This window comes from Copadichromis virginalis, linkage group LG13 (genome assembly GCF_057382275.1).
Source record: "Copadichromis virginalis isolate Kocher_CV1m ecotype Utaka linkage group LG13, C_Virginalis_male_GT1.1, whole genome shotgun sequence".
Taxonomy (NCBI): Eukaryota; Metazoa; Chordata; class Actinopteri; order Cichliformes; family Cichlidae; genus Copadichromis; species Copadichromis virginalis.
Genome location: NC_140630.1, coordinates 23538120 through 23553514, shown reverse-complemented (window position 1 = coordinate 23553514; position 15395 = coordinate 23538120). Strand labels below are relative to the sequence as shown.

Sequence of the window (15395 nt, the reverse complement as noted above, 5' to 3'; positions counted from 1 at the left end):
GGTGCGGTCACTATAGCAACCAGGCTCACACCTGCCTGCTTAACGAGCTCTCTCTGCCACTCTGCCAAGATTCATCTTAAACACTTCTCTTTCAACTGCTGCTGTGTCCACAGTGTTAAAGCCATCATTTTACCCTCAAAACGTCGCCATCGTTGTTCTTTTTCCAACATCTTGTCTTTCAAAGCTCAGAGATGTAAACTTTTTAAACTGTGTGGGTCCAAGTGGAGGGATCACATTTTAGTCATTCAGTGATTCAAAGAATATGACCTTTTAATAGTCTTTCAGATGTTTTCTGACTCTAAATGTTCTTTTCTCATTTCTTAGGGTTTTCTAATTTACATTTAAAGCATTTTCAGCTTTTTTCCAACTTCTTCTTCTGTGTAACCTTCAGCTTTTAGCCGTTCAGCACCTTTGTTTTCAGGTTAAATTTGATTTTTTGATTTTTTTTTTAATTTCATTCAATATTTTTAACTCAAAATTCAGCAATTAATTCATTTCAGTGCATACATTCAGATTCAAGCATTCACACTGCAGTTTCTTCAGAAAATGCACTTTCTAGTTATTATTATTATATTTTATCTATTCCGTACGTTTTTTGTAATCCTATAACTTCAAAACCGTTCAACTTAGAAAAACCATTCAAACACCGTTAGATTCCTATTCTTTTGGACAACACTGCTTCTATTTTTCATATTTTTAACATTTATATTTTTAATTTTATTCAACTTTATTCAACAAAAATTTATAATGTATTTCAATGGGGAGACCCTTCAAATCCTCATTCAACTTACTCATTTTTAAACTCTTACTACTTCCACATACATTGACATAGAGCCACCATTCAAACTTTAAAACGAAGACAAGACATTCAACTATTCAACTTGTATTTATCTTTTCAATATCTATTATACTTTTTCTTCAGTTCCAGTTTAAGTTTCATGATGTTTTTTCACCCGTTTCAGAGTTTATAATGGGTGTGTATGGGACGGAATGTTGGGGCTAGAGTGAGGCAGCTCAACTGCTAGAGTGAGAGGAGCAAAAAAATTAATCTTAAAATCTTTTTTAAAACTGCTGCTGTGTCCGCAGCGTTTGCTCTACAGGTATGATTTTACCCTCAAAACGTAGCCATGGCTGTCCTCTTTCATCCAATGTGTTTACTATTGTATTAGGTGTTATGGTTCTTTCATAAATGTCACCAATGCACAGCCTCCTCCCTCCAACTCTTCCATAGACTCTAATGTTAAAATGGCTCAGAAGGTTCGTTTGAAAATCAGAAGAGCATGGTGTCTTTCCACTGTCACCACGTCCATATAATAAGCTCCACAGGCATGAAAACTGAGAATTAGGTAGACTAGACATTGCTGTCGCTCACGGTGAAAGAATTTTGTCAATACGACTTTTACTTTTCATTTGGGAGCGATTTGTTTCGGCCTGACTTTTCTGTTCATTTTAAGCAGCAAAAGTGAGGCGCATGTCTGTGTACGTGTGTATGGAGCCATTGGGTGCGGTCACTATAGCAACCAGGCTCACACCTGCCTGCTTAACGAGCTCTCTCTCTCACTCTGCCAAGATTCATCTTAAACACTTCTCTTTCAACTGCTGCTGTGTCCACAGTGTTAAAGCCATCATTTTACCCTCAAAACGTCGCCATCGTTGTTCTTTTTCCAACATCTTGTCTTTCAAAGCTCAGAGATGTAAACTTTTTAAACTGTGTGGGTCCAAGTGGAGGGATCACATTTTAGTCATTCAGTGATTCAAAGAATATGACCTTTTAATATTTTTTCAGATGTTTTCTGACTCTAAATGTTCTTTTCTCATTTCTTAGGTTTTTCTAATTTACAATTAAAACATTTTCAGCTTTTTTCCAACTTCTTCTTCTGTGTAACCTTCAGCTTTTAGCAGTTCAGCACTTTTGTTTTCAGGTTAAATTCGGGTTTTTTTTTTTTATCTCATTCAAGATTTTTAACTTAAATTCAGTAATTAATTCATTTCAGTGCATACATTCAGATTCAAGCATTCACACTGCAGTTTCTTCAGAAAATGCACTTTCTAGTTATTATTCTGTATTCCGTACGTTTTTTGTAATCTATCTCCTTCAAAACCGTTCAACTTAGAAAAACCATTCAAACACCGTTAGATTCCTATTCTTTTGGACAACATTGCTTCTATTTTTCTCATTTTTAACATTTATATTTTTAATTTTATTCAACTTTTTTCAACAAAAATTTATAATGTATTTCAATGGGGAGACCCTTCAAATTCTCATTCAACTTCCTCCTCTTTAAACTGTATCTACTTCCACATACATTGACATAGAGCCACCATTCAAACTTTAAAACGAAGACAAGACATTCAACTATTCAACTTGTATTTATCTTTTCAATATCTATTATACTTTTTCTTCAGTTCCAGTTTAAGTTTCATGATGTTTTTTCACCCGTTTCAAAGTTTATAATAGGTGTGTATGGGACGGAATGTTCGGGCTAGAGTGAGACAGCTCAACTGCTAGAGTGAGAGGAGCAAAAAAATTAATCTTAAAATCTTTTTTAAAACTGCTGCTGTGTCCGCAGCATTTGCTCTACAGGTATGATTTTACCCTCAAAACGTAGCCATCGCTGTCCTCTTTCATCCAATGTGTTTACTATTGTCCTAGGTGTTATGGTTCTTTCGTAAATGTCACCAATGCACAGCCTCCTCCCTCCAACTCTTCCATAGACTCTAATGTTAAAATGGCTCAGAAGGTTCGTTTGAAAATCAGAAGAGCATGGTGTCTTTACACTGTCACCACGTCCATATAATAAACTCCACAGGCATGAAAACTGAGAATTCAGTAGACTAGACATTGCTGTCACTCACGGTGAAAGAATTTTGTCAATACGACTTTTACTTTTCATTTGGGAACGATTTGTTTCGGCCTGACTTTTCTGTTCATTTTAAGCAGCAAAAGTGAGGCGCATGTCTGTGTACGTGTGTATGGAGCCATTGGGTGCGGTCACTATAGCAACCAGGCTCACACCTGCCTGCTTAACGAGCTCTGCCTGCCACTGTACCAAGATTCATCTTAAACACTTCTCTTTCAACTGCTGCTGTGTCCACAGTGTTACAGCCATCATTTTACCCTCAAATTGTCGCCATTATTGTTCTCTTTCCAACACCGTATCTTTCAAAGCTCAGGCATTTAAACTTTTTAAACTGTGTGGATCAAAGTGGAGGGATCACATTTGAGTCATTCAGTGATTCAAAGAATATGACCTTTTAATATTCATTCAGATGTTTTCTGACTCTAAATGTTCTTTTCTCATTTCTTAGGGTTTTCTAATTTACATTTAAAACATTTTCAGTTTTTTTCCAACTCCTTCTTCTGTGTAACCTTCAGCTTTTAGCAGTTCAGCACCTTTGTTTTCAGGTTAAATTCGTTTTTTTTTTTTTGTTTTTTTTTTTAATCTCATTCAATATTTTTAACTCAAAATTCAGCAATTAATTCATTTCAGTGCATACATTCAGATTCAAGCATTCACACTGCAGTTTCTTCAGAAAATGCACTTTCTAGTTCATTTAGTGATTTCAACCTGCTGCATTTACTGACTAATGCAATGTTTACTCTTTGGCCTTTTCACAGTTTTATGTGATGTATTTACATGATCAGTTTAACCAAGGTGCAATACAACTGTTTCCATTTTGCAGTTTGCTTGGAGTTGCAGGTTTTGGATTAATAGTTTATATGGGTTGATGGTTTTCATTGTTATTTTCCACCAGTATCAAGCAGACACAAAATCAATCTTCCTCATAAAGTCAGTGTTTTGCTTTTTAAAAAAAAAAAAAATAATCTGTTACATCAAGTTTTAAAACTGCATTGTTTTGAAATGCAAAAGCGTTTTGACACGGGAGTTAACCTCTACTCTACCCATTTCACCAACCGGGGTTTTCCTGCATAGAAGAATTTTTGGTGCACTACTAAGCGGTTTTAACCACAAGTGGAAGAATATCACTATCATGTGAACAGCCTTTGTTTAACGGTGTTGTGAATTTGGTTAAGCATAACAGATGTTTTTGTTTAACACATGGTTTGAACAGTCCCTAGAATTACGTCAGAGTAGGTAACACAAGCTAACTGCCTTTTATGCCTTAATGCTACTGTGCTATTGTGGGTAGCCACCCCCCACCAAATGTTCGTTTTCGGCCAAGAACACACCGAGACTAACAGCTATCTGGTAACATCTGGCCACTGCGTAGTGCAGATTAGCTGATGGGATCTCATTTGTGTCACTATAAAAATTTCCAAACACCATAGTATTAACTTAATGGTCAATACTGCAACAGTAGGTTTCGATTCATTTTATTAAAATTAAATTGAGCTGTGAATTAGTCACTGAGGGCCTAATGAGTAACACCGTTCACAAAGCACAATGTCATGCTTAGACGCAAGGTCACCTGTCTCTCTGAGCTTATTCTTTGTTCATTCGTGGATGAAGTTTGAGTTTTAGCAGCTTCTTGAATAGGTCACAACATACAGTAGAAGATTAAAAGAGGTATAAAACATGAAACTCGTGGTAAGAACCTCTGTGGAGTGTAATGTATTTCCAGCTTAACATTTAGAAATGTACATGCCTGGGGGATAAGGCCAGAATGACCATCATTGGGGACATTTGGTCTGTTACCATTCATTCCTTTTCTCAATATATCACAGTTTACTTCATGCTTTCTAGGTGTGCGTTTTACAGGTTTATGTCAAAAAGAAACCTTCATTAGTAACAATACCCACATAGTATTCTTTGTCTAAGCTTTCGGACTGCTGGCTTGACTTGTGGTTCCAAGGTTTTTTAAAAGTAGACTGGGAGGGAGAGCCTTCAGATTTCAGGCCCCTCTTCTGTGGAATCAGCTCCCAGTTGGGTTGAGGAGACAGACATCCTCTTTGCTTTTACGATCAGGCTTAAAACTTTCCGGTTTTATAAAGCCCATAGGTGACCCTTGCTTAGTTATGGTGCAGTAAGGCTGCTGGAGGTTTCTTCTTCACTCACCTCTTTCCACTCTCTATGTTTAGCTTTGCATTTAATAATTATGTTATTATTAATCCCTGGCTCTTTTCCACAGTGTCTTTTTTTCCTGTCTACTTTCAGATGGCTGCCACTCCTGGTGCCTGGTTCTCCTGAATGTGTTTTCCTCTTAAAAGGGAATTTTTCTCCCCACTGTCACCAAGGACTTGCTAGTAGGGGGTCATCCGATTGTTGGGGCTTTCTCTCTATTGTTGTAAGGTCTTTGACACCTTACCTTACAAGGCAGTTGGATTTGTGCCACATTTGGGGGATATCTGTAACAGAATACTTGCCAGGCTTTATGTGTTTAACGACTAACTGAACAGCGGGTAGTTGAGACCAATCAGGGTCCCATAGGCACCTACCAGCCAATAAGGTTGGAACTGCTGATGTGTTTTGGTAGGAAGATAGACAGATGGTCTTTTCAATTACCTGCTAAGTAATTTCTTTGAAAAGGACTGCCTGCAAGTGCCTTTTATCTGCAAAATATTTCTTGCAATGATGATGACTCATCTTTAACTATCCACACTGATTGCTTGCTAGCTTTCAAAGCTCCTGAGGAGGCAGCGTCTTTTTCCTTTTCTGGCTTCTTCACGTCCCCTTCTTTTATTCTTAAGGAATATTTGAAAAGCCCTTGCTTTTTTACAGTTTTCAGACAGTTTAAGTGATACTAAGAAAATTAGTGATGCAATTTTGTTCAGTTAATATGTAAAAATGGTTTAACTATGGTAAAAATGGTGAGTTCACCTGTTTCTTACACTCACAAAACCTCGTAAAATCAGTCTTTTGGTGTTTAGCATACCTTGTGGGTAATACATGGTACAAATGACTCATAACTCAATTCATTATTGAGTCAAAAGTCACAAATATAGGTATGTCAACAACAGCAGGACAACTGCATTTGGGATTTTCCACCAAACGTTTTGATCTTCAACAATCGACACAGAGTAACTAAGTTGATTTTACACAGCCTTCTTTTTTGGTTGATGCTCTGTTAATTAGTTGTTTTCTTTTATCATCTTATCTCTGATTTCTTTTTTTCTCTATCCTTGTAATGGTTTTAATACCACCTTGACTGTATGTTGGTAGTATAAAAGGAGCACTCCAACTCTATTAACTACTCAAACACCAGCGCCTAGGAACAAAAGACGTCTTCGCCACAGACATTCCCTCATGTTTCTCTCACTTCACAATGGTTAAGTGAGCAACTTTGCTCTTTTTCAGCAGCCTCTGCGATCTGCTAAAAAAGCCCTGCTAATTGCTGTCTTTTAAATGACAGGCATCCAATGAGGCCCATTGTCTTGGTTGAGTGTCTGTCAATATTTCATCAGTTTGTTCTTCTGCTTGCCACGCTCTTACAGTGTTGCCCTGAGACCTCTAATAATGATGTGTCTTTCTGTTATTGCACAGGACCCACTTATATTTCAATGCAAGATTGAAAGACGAAGGCGAACTGCCGCTCGGAGGATGGAGGGATACTTGAGAATTGGATGCTCAGTGTATTTAAGCTTTCATTAAGCATTCAATCAATTTTAAATATTCTTCTGATGGACATGGAAAGCATAAAGTAGTATTGCTTTTATGTATGTCGTGGTCTTTAGCACAGCTGGTTGAATTTATATTGACCTTGCACCGTATGTGCCTGTATGTACCTTCAAACTGTGCAGTTTAATTTTCCCAACACCTTTTGCGTTTATTGCAGTGATTGATTAAAGCAATTCTCATTTGACTCTGAAATACAAATTTCTCATGAGGATACGCTCCTGCTGTTCACCTTCACCGTATTTAGTATTCTCACTCCACACCGGACAAGGTGGCCATATTGAATTTCACTACCAATGCATGCAGTCACCCACTCTGGCCCACTCCAAGGCATGAAACAATGGCAGTCACACTAAGAGTTTCAATTAATCATCTTTGGACCAGATTTGCATTTCTCAAGGATTTCTTTAGATGTGGTGAATGTATGATCGAATTTATATTCAAATCACATTTTGTGTGAAACGTGATCTCTAATGGTCATTGAAATGACAAATTTCACAATGCAAAGAACCCAATGGTGATAGTACATCTTCTACGCTCTATGAAATTCACATTAAAGATGCTTAAATTAACTGCACCTCAAGACCAGACCTGGAGTCAGGGGAAATGAGCAGACAATATATCTGCAAGTTCCCACTCGGTATATCTTAGCCTGTAAGGGAGGAGACTCAATCACAGGTAAATATTGTATTATTATTGCATTCATTAAATATTCTTAACATTTACCAAAGTCATCTGAGGCCATGTGTTTCTCTGTTTCTGCCCATACGGGTCAGATTTGTGGTGACAGACGGTGGCTTTGTGTGGTTAGGGAGTTGGCGAGTGACCCCAGAAGGAGCACCTGTCCAAGAGCGGACCTGCTGCTTTCTATGTTTTGCCTTTGGGTGGGTTTGGCATTAACCCCACTGTCATGTTTCTCTCTCCTCGCTACCCTCTCACCCGAGCCTCAAGACATACATAACCTGCCAGACCCGCTCTGTCATCGCAGGATTAATTAAAATGCTACAGAGCAAAGGAACCGGATTCCTTTGGGATTGTGCCGCGTGTGTGAACGGCACGCACATGTATGAGTGTGTGTGCCCACACACGCAGTCCTGTCTGACATATTGCCAAGTTGTTGTACCTTAGGAGACATATAACAAATGACCTCTGTTGATTGATGGACAGATTTCACCTCAGCAATCCCTTCTCGCATGTGTTGTCCTAAAATACAGCGGGTATGTTTATAATGTGAGACATTACTTATGTCTAAGTGAATTTGCCCCCAAACTATGACCATCTGGCTCATGTTGTTCACTTGCATTTGCATAGTTTCTTTCCTTTTTTTGATCAGATGACAACTATGTATGTCAGAACTTCCAAATTGCCTCCTCTCATTGTTGTGTTTAATTCATGCTTCTCTCGCAAGGCACACAATTCATCTGAAAGGATTCAAATAAATTGAGTTGAAAAGGGGAGGTGGTGCGGGGGGTTACTTATTTATCCCATACCCTGGTGATGTGCTGGCAGAGAGACAATAGAGGTGATGAAACTAAATGAATTCTGTTGTCCTCTGTGCTTTTCTTGCCTATCACAATAATTTGATTAGTGACCTGGTAACTATGAATATATGGGACCTCTTCATTCAAGTCCACTGGGGCTCCTGGGGCAAGAGCCATGTTACAGGGCCCAGCCCCCTTCCATTTGTAACCTTGCCCTCATGTCATGTATGCACAACCGGGCGACTGAGTGATTAATGACCGAGCTCGTGGTACCATTGAAATCTTCTGGTGACTCCAAACAAAAGCCATCACCGTTGTCATTAGCACCAGTCTGGGAACATTTGGCTGTTGGCCTGTATCACGGCCAATATGTTGTAGACAAATGTATGTGTACCGAGTATGTCCGCCTCAAATTAAACATAGTCATATTGGAAAGTAGTTTTTCATTATTTCAGTATTTCTTCTGTTTTCCAGCAAAGCTTAAAGCTGTTTGTTGGCCTCTGTGTCATATACAGTACAGTATCCCTTTATAATAACGTTATTTGCCCGGCGTGCATTTCCTGGCATCTTCTGATTTCATTAGTGCTTCGTTTCCATCAGTGTATGTCTTCTTTGTCAGTTGTGTCTCCAGCTAATAATAATCCAGCATAATTAGAAAATGAAGAATGGCGCTGCCAGCATTCCCAGCAGTGTTTTCTCACAGTGGAAACTTTCCTTCTTCTGCTTCAGTTTTTTTGTTTAAATGAAATATCTGCAAGGAGATGAATAATTTGTAGCCCTAAAGCTTCAGGTTACATAAAATTTTTATCTGACTCCTGAAGAGCCTTTAATTTGTGAGCTGCTCACCATCTTTAGTTTATTAGTTGGTAAAGGAAACGGTCCCACAAGTGAAAGGAAAGTGCGTATGATTTAGGCAGCGTGATTATTTTTCGCAGATAATGCAGCTGCCCAAAACTGAGATCGCGTCCATAATAAATAGGCTATTTTTTTCCTGTCAGACTTCCACTTTACATATCTGTTTGCCTTCAACAGAAACACTGAAATGTGAATTAATAAGCCCCACTGCTGCCTTCTTCATCTAGTGGATCCTGTTTTCACCGTAGCTATCACCTGTAATAAGAATATTTGTTAATGACATCTGTGGCTATGGTGTAACCTTTAGCACTTCAACCCGACTGCTGTACGTCGCTTTCTCACAGCTTAGGTGGGATGTCTTTCAAAATTTCCCAAGATATTTTTATTTTACTTTTCAACTTTGCTGCTAATTAAGTCACTGAATCTGCAATTAAGATCCTCCGAAAGTGCAGGCAGAAGTGCTGAAACAGATGTCAGCTGCCTGCTCACTCCACATGTGTTTTCTTTCTTTCCTTCCTTCTTTTTTCTTTCAGTACTGTAAACATTACCAAACAAACAAGCTTCAGTTGTATGACGATCTTGTGCTCGTATAGCTTTCTACACATTTAAGGTTTTATCGTGCATTTTTAGATTTCCTTACGTGTTCTCATCTAAGCCACACTCGACAATTTGACAGCTAGCACAGCAGAAGCTGAAAATCCCTTTCAGTCCGTTTACATAACAGCAACCAGATGTCGCTGAGAAATCAGAGGACGGCTCGACGAAGCAAGTTTGACATAGCCCAGCTTTCTTTGTGTTTGCTGACTCGACAAAACCTAAATCCCCGTTTAGAGTTGATGGGTATCTGAACGTTGGTTACGAGTTATCTTTGCTCACCCAGGCTTTCTGCTTTAAGGCTCCGCCCACACTCACGCAAAGTTATTCTCCCGACAGAGTGCTGATGACTCCAGTGAAGAGCCACAGATCACGGAGAACGAATAAAAAGACTATTATGGCAAAAAGAAACATTATTGCTGAAAATGTATATCCATATACATTTTCTGTTCTCTTCTAATGTGACAACTGCATATTAGAGGTGGGAAAGACCTCCACTGTTGTAAAGTTTGTCAGATCATCTCATCAGAGAAAAGCCTCCACTCTGTTCAAGTACAAGTTCACTCATAGATAATGGCTTTACAGAGGAAAGTGTCTTTTCACTCATGAGCAATCTTTTAGCCGGCCACTGGGAAAGAGTGCATTAACCAACAGAGGAGAGTTTCAGTGTAGCTGTAAAGACATTAACATTAACTGGCTACAGCTGATATGCACTGCTCTCTTTGATGCTGGAAAGTAGCACAGTCTATGGAGAGCCTATAAAGGAGAGGGCGTGCTTTTGGTATTAGTCTTAAATAGTTATGATTAGAGGTTTAAAAAAAAAAAGAAGAAATATATAATTATATATGATAGTATAGTATAATTAAATGTAATTAATAATTGTTATCATTAAACATCAGATGCCAGTGATTGCATTGCTGTCTAAGGAAATTTAAATGTTCAAGAACATAGAAACAATAACTTTTAATAAACTTTTAATAAATTGTTTCCAAAACCAAAGCTATAACTTTTTTAGTGTTAGAAGGGCGGAAAACGTGTCACATGTTCAAAAAAAGTGTCTAATCGCTGCAGCACACGATTATGAGCTGTGTTAAATTGCTATGGAATTATTGTATCTTTTGATTTGATAATTGTGTCGGCATATTAGATGCGACAAAAGGATTACCGAGCATGCAGAGAAAGTCCAAAGTTGGATAAAGTACGCTTGCCAGATGTTAGTTTAAGCTGCGTGAGTGTCACAGTGTCTATAGACACACACACCACCCTGTTAACTCGAGCAGGTTTTAAGCAGTGCAAGCTTGGGATTATAGTGGCTTACATCCTTTGACCTCCCCTCCCTTCAAGCTGGGTGTATCACTTGATTGAAATAGATTCGGCAGACTTTTTATTTAAGATAAGAATTTCACTTCATTCTTCCTCTCTCTCACCCCTCGCCACCTTTCCCTTTCTCCTCAACTTTTTTGTGATGGGGGGGGCGTTGGATTTTTAAATTCTTCCAAATAAAAAACGATTCCTCCTTTGTGTTTAGTACAACAGACGGTCCCATTTTTGGCCCCTCCTTCTACCCTCCTCAATAGGGAGGAAATGAGTTGTGGGAGCAGATTCCTCGCACACAGAGATCTCAGTAATCGCGTGGCTGCGTGTCACCAGCGCACCACAGTTACAGCAGCTTTTAATTAATCCCACCACCCTCCCTTGTCCGTTTGTGCCATTCTCCCCCAAACTTTTCACGACTTAACTTTTTTCCTCTGTGTTCGACGGTGTGAGTGTGTGTGTGAGTGTGTGTGTGTGTGTGTGTGTGTTTGGGTGTTGCGGTGGGGGGCATTTCTCTAACTTCAGTCTGTCAGCCCACTGCAGCGTTCTGTGCACAACTCGTGTAGTTACAGAATGACAGCGCTGTCACTTTTCCACACTTCTGAAAGTAGAAGATAGCCTGCTAGCTGCATTCATGCTTAAACCCTTCAGTGTCAACTCCACCGATTCTGCCTCTGAAAGTTTGTACACTTTCTGAACCCTAGGAGACCAAGTCCACATGTAAAGTTAATAACCCTTTATGGTGTTTGGCCTACACGAGGTCAGGGATGTTGGCCCTCTGCTGCGCCGCAGTGAGTCATGCTGTTCTGCTCGAGGACTGTAAAGAAATGATACCTTGAAGTGTCTGTGTTGTCTTCCTGGTCCCCCTATGAATTGTGACAAGTTGTATTTACAATCCTAAAAGGTGCTGACACTGCTGAATTCCCCGCCTCTTGGAGAAATACCAAAACACTGGTACCCTTTAGCAAATTTGTGCGCGCTGGCTGTCATTGAGGTGTGAAGGGGCTGCTGTCTCGGTGAATGCGGGGCAAGCTAGACCTCTCTGGAGAGATGGACTGAGTTCTCGCCTGAAGGTCATCTTAATAGAACAAATTCGGGCACACGTGTGGGAGAACTGAAGCCTGCAAGCATGAGATAGATATGTGTCGGCCTTCTTGTTACATCCATGTTAAATAGATGTGGTGGAGGCAGCGCTGTTTGATGGTCAGCATTGAAATGTTTCCTGTCACTGCGGATGAGCTCATTATTTTTGTTCGCTGCCTTTCTTGCGTTCCCCTTCCTGAAAGCCAAAGTGAATAAGACAGCTGCAGACGAACACTGCAGATGCAAACTTGGCCCTGCTATTCAGTATGACTTGGCTGTAGCGAGCATTAGGTTCGTAAAGTGGGCTAAACTTGCATGCGATTAGGCTGTCAACATCTGAAAATAATGAGCTGCAGACAGAGCCACATTGGCATGCAAATACTGTACTGACATTCAAAGCTGGCTTAACATGAATGAGAGACGGGAATGAATCGAAGAGGAACTTTTGCCTCCCACTGCAGAGCTGCAGACCTGCTGGGTGAAATGGACAAGCTGGACTCTCAGAACCTTTCAGAATGAAATAATTATTCCCCTGCATCAGACTTTGTGGACAAATGAGACCGAGGGTCGATTAAGTTCTAAGGGAGACGTGGTGTTGATCTCATAAAGGGCAGCAGGAGATGTATGGCTACTTACAAGATCATTTAAACCACTTAATGGAGGACAGGAATTAATGGCTGCCATAGAGCCGAGTCAATTATATGGATATTTTCATAACATATTGTGTATAATTTATAGTGTAATGGCATCAGCACCAATCAGCCCCTCTGCTTTTGTTTTGGTTATAGCCTGTTTTAAATGAGTTTATTGACTTTGTATTTTTGGCCGTACAATAAGTTGCCGTCTTCAAACAGTGATATAAAAGCAGTGTCATTGTCTGCTATTGTGGGGTGGCGCAATCTTGATGGCAGTGCTTCTTGTTAATTTGTATTAATGTCAGATAATTTAGAGTTACGATGGATATATGTGCACGCCTTGTGCTCTCAGGCAAAAAATTGGATTCATTAAGAAGACGGAGGAGCTGGTTAAGTTTTTTGGCCTTGTGGTTTCAGGTCACTGAGTAATGTGAAGAGATGGAGAGGGTCCCGGCCTGAAGGCTGGGGGAAGCTGGTCAGAGACAGAGGGGAGAGGACAACACCCCCGCATAGGACCGCATCACTCACACTGACACATCTCACACCACAGACACTTTTACTGCTGGACCAGATTGTGTGTCTGTGCGCGTGCGTGTGTGTTACTGAGAGCGTCACAGTCACGTGAGAGTCTCGGGGAGAGCCGCGAGGAAGGGTGCTGATGACTTTAGGTTAGCTTTGCCTGCATGTTAGTCTGTTTTAATTACATGTGTGAACAGTGCGCACTGGTTCACATGAGCGCACAAGCAACGCTACAGAAACTACTAAAATATTCATAATAACATATATAGACAAGAGCGTGCTCACACATGCAAGCCTTCACGTGAGCCTCTCGCTTACAAATGCAATCATGAATGAGCGATGAAGATGGCTCGAAAAATTAAAAAAACATACTGAACCCTTTTAAGACTCTGGTCTTGTTTTGTTCATTGGAGAGTGCACAGGAATCCTCAAATGATGGAAAAAAGTTTTACAATTGCTGGGAAAAGGGGAACATTTGAACGATGTAAGAAAAGCGCTAAATTTCGACCTGATTTATGCGTATGAATCGTACACGTGGATAAAATTTAAAAAGCAAGTCCTTGATATTCCCTTTTTCCATGTTCTTCTAATCCACATACCAAATGAGCAAACATAGCACATGCTAATTTTACACACTGGCACAAGTTCAAATTTATGGGGAGACCCTGAGGCCTTGGTTTGGTTTCAGCATAGCTCGCTATTAGGAAACCATTAAATTATGGATCTGTATGATGTGCAAAGTGTATCGAACAGGAAGCAAGGGACGGGGTACCACAAGCTCCCCTTTTTATTTTTCACAAGTTTTACTTTTTCGGTGGTTTACATGCAAAAGGGTTTTTAGTCCTGGGCTGAATATTAATTTTTTATCATTTCATTACATTCAGGTTTCTGTTGGTTTATGTTGCCTGTAGTCAATCAATTACTCCCATTTTGTAGTTAATTAAGGTGCCCCAGCCTAGCATGCCTTATCAAGATGATAAAGCATCTCAGAAAAAAAACTTGTATTAAGCCATTAGATAAAGATCTGATCTATTTCCTTAGTATATTTTTCCATAATTTCTAGGATCCCTGCTAAAAACGTCCTGTAATCAGTTCCAGAGTGTCTTTCCTGAGCAGGATGTCTGTGGACAGGTTGCCTGTCGCACTTCCTTGTGATTGGCTGTGTTTTGTGGACACTGACACATATTGGATTTTTCATCTCTCGAGATCTTTGAACTGTGCCTGACCTGACCTCACTGACCTCTAATCAGTCATAAGGTTACACGGCCTGTACTTTTTTTGATCCTAATAATGGCGACGATGGAGAAAAAACAGCTACAGGCAACGGTGAGGTCATCCAGGGGTGGTTTGATGGGAGCATCTATAGGAATGCAAATGTGACCGGCTGCCTGACCAGTACATTACAATAGGAATAACAGCAGCCTAGGGCAGACAGTGCAGCTGCCCCCATTAGTTTTAATCGCTGGGTTACATAAAAGACAAACATAATTAAGCTTTGGGTGTGTCACACAGGAGACAAATGTATGGGGCACCTTGTGTTGTTTAGCAGAGAGTTCTCTGACCTCAGCGAGCACTTGAGTGTGATTAAGGAATTGTTTAAAGGCAGAGATCAGTCAGGGGTCATGAGTGATAAGTGAGGTCACACGAGGTTGTCAGCAGTCTGGTTCATCAATTTTGTCTCATACTTGGATCAGCCGAAATGCACAAAGCAGCTCTGTTATGTATTATTTGCAGTGAAAGCCACAACAATAGCCTGAAACCCCCCCCAATCCCCCTTTTAGATAAACTGTAATTTATCACATAGCTGCGTGAATTTGTGAGAGTGGCCTGCAGCTTCAAAGCGATCATCTCACTTCAGTCACTACAAACTAATTTAATTTATTTAATCCAAGAGCTAAGATTGCTGCATCAGTTAAGGATTTGCACTGCGCTCATAGTCTTAGCGGCTCAAAAATAACACCTGAAGTGTTTTGAGAGGTTCTTGCAAGTGCTCCACATTTGGACACTCTGCTCAAGCACGAGTGATTTTCCATTTCTCAAAAAGTTTTTGAGCCACCCAAGTTATCAGTGAGAAGCTGATGGCTGTGAAGCTAGTCGAGATCCTTGCTTAAATATTTTGAGTCGTGCTCGATAAGAGAAATAAGAAAACGTATTCTTGGTTGCTTTAAAGGCAGATGGAGGCACATTATTTTTAATGTTTTAGCTGTCTTACCCTCAAATTCCTAATTCAAATGTGACAAAACTGCGACTGATCAAAGAACAAAAAAAACTATAGACGGCAGACGCATGACAGCTGTGACTATTCAGTGTACTAAAATTGAACCGTGTTTATTTTAATT

At 39.9% G+C, this 15395-nt stretch overlaps 1 protein-coding gene across 1 annotated transcript in view; it reads left to right on the top strand.

The window, feature by feature from the left end:
- The window catches only part of macrod2 (mono-ADP ribosylhydrolase 2), a 493575-nt gene that overhangs the window by 125875 nt on the left and 352305 nt on the right, over positions 1-15395 (top strand). The window lies entirely within an intron of this gene.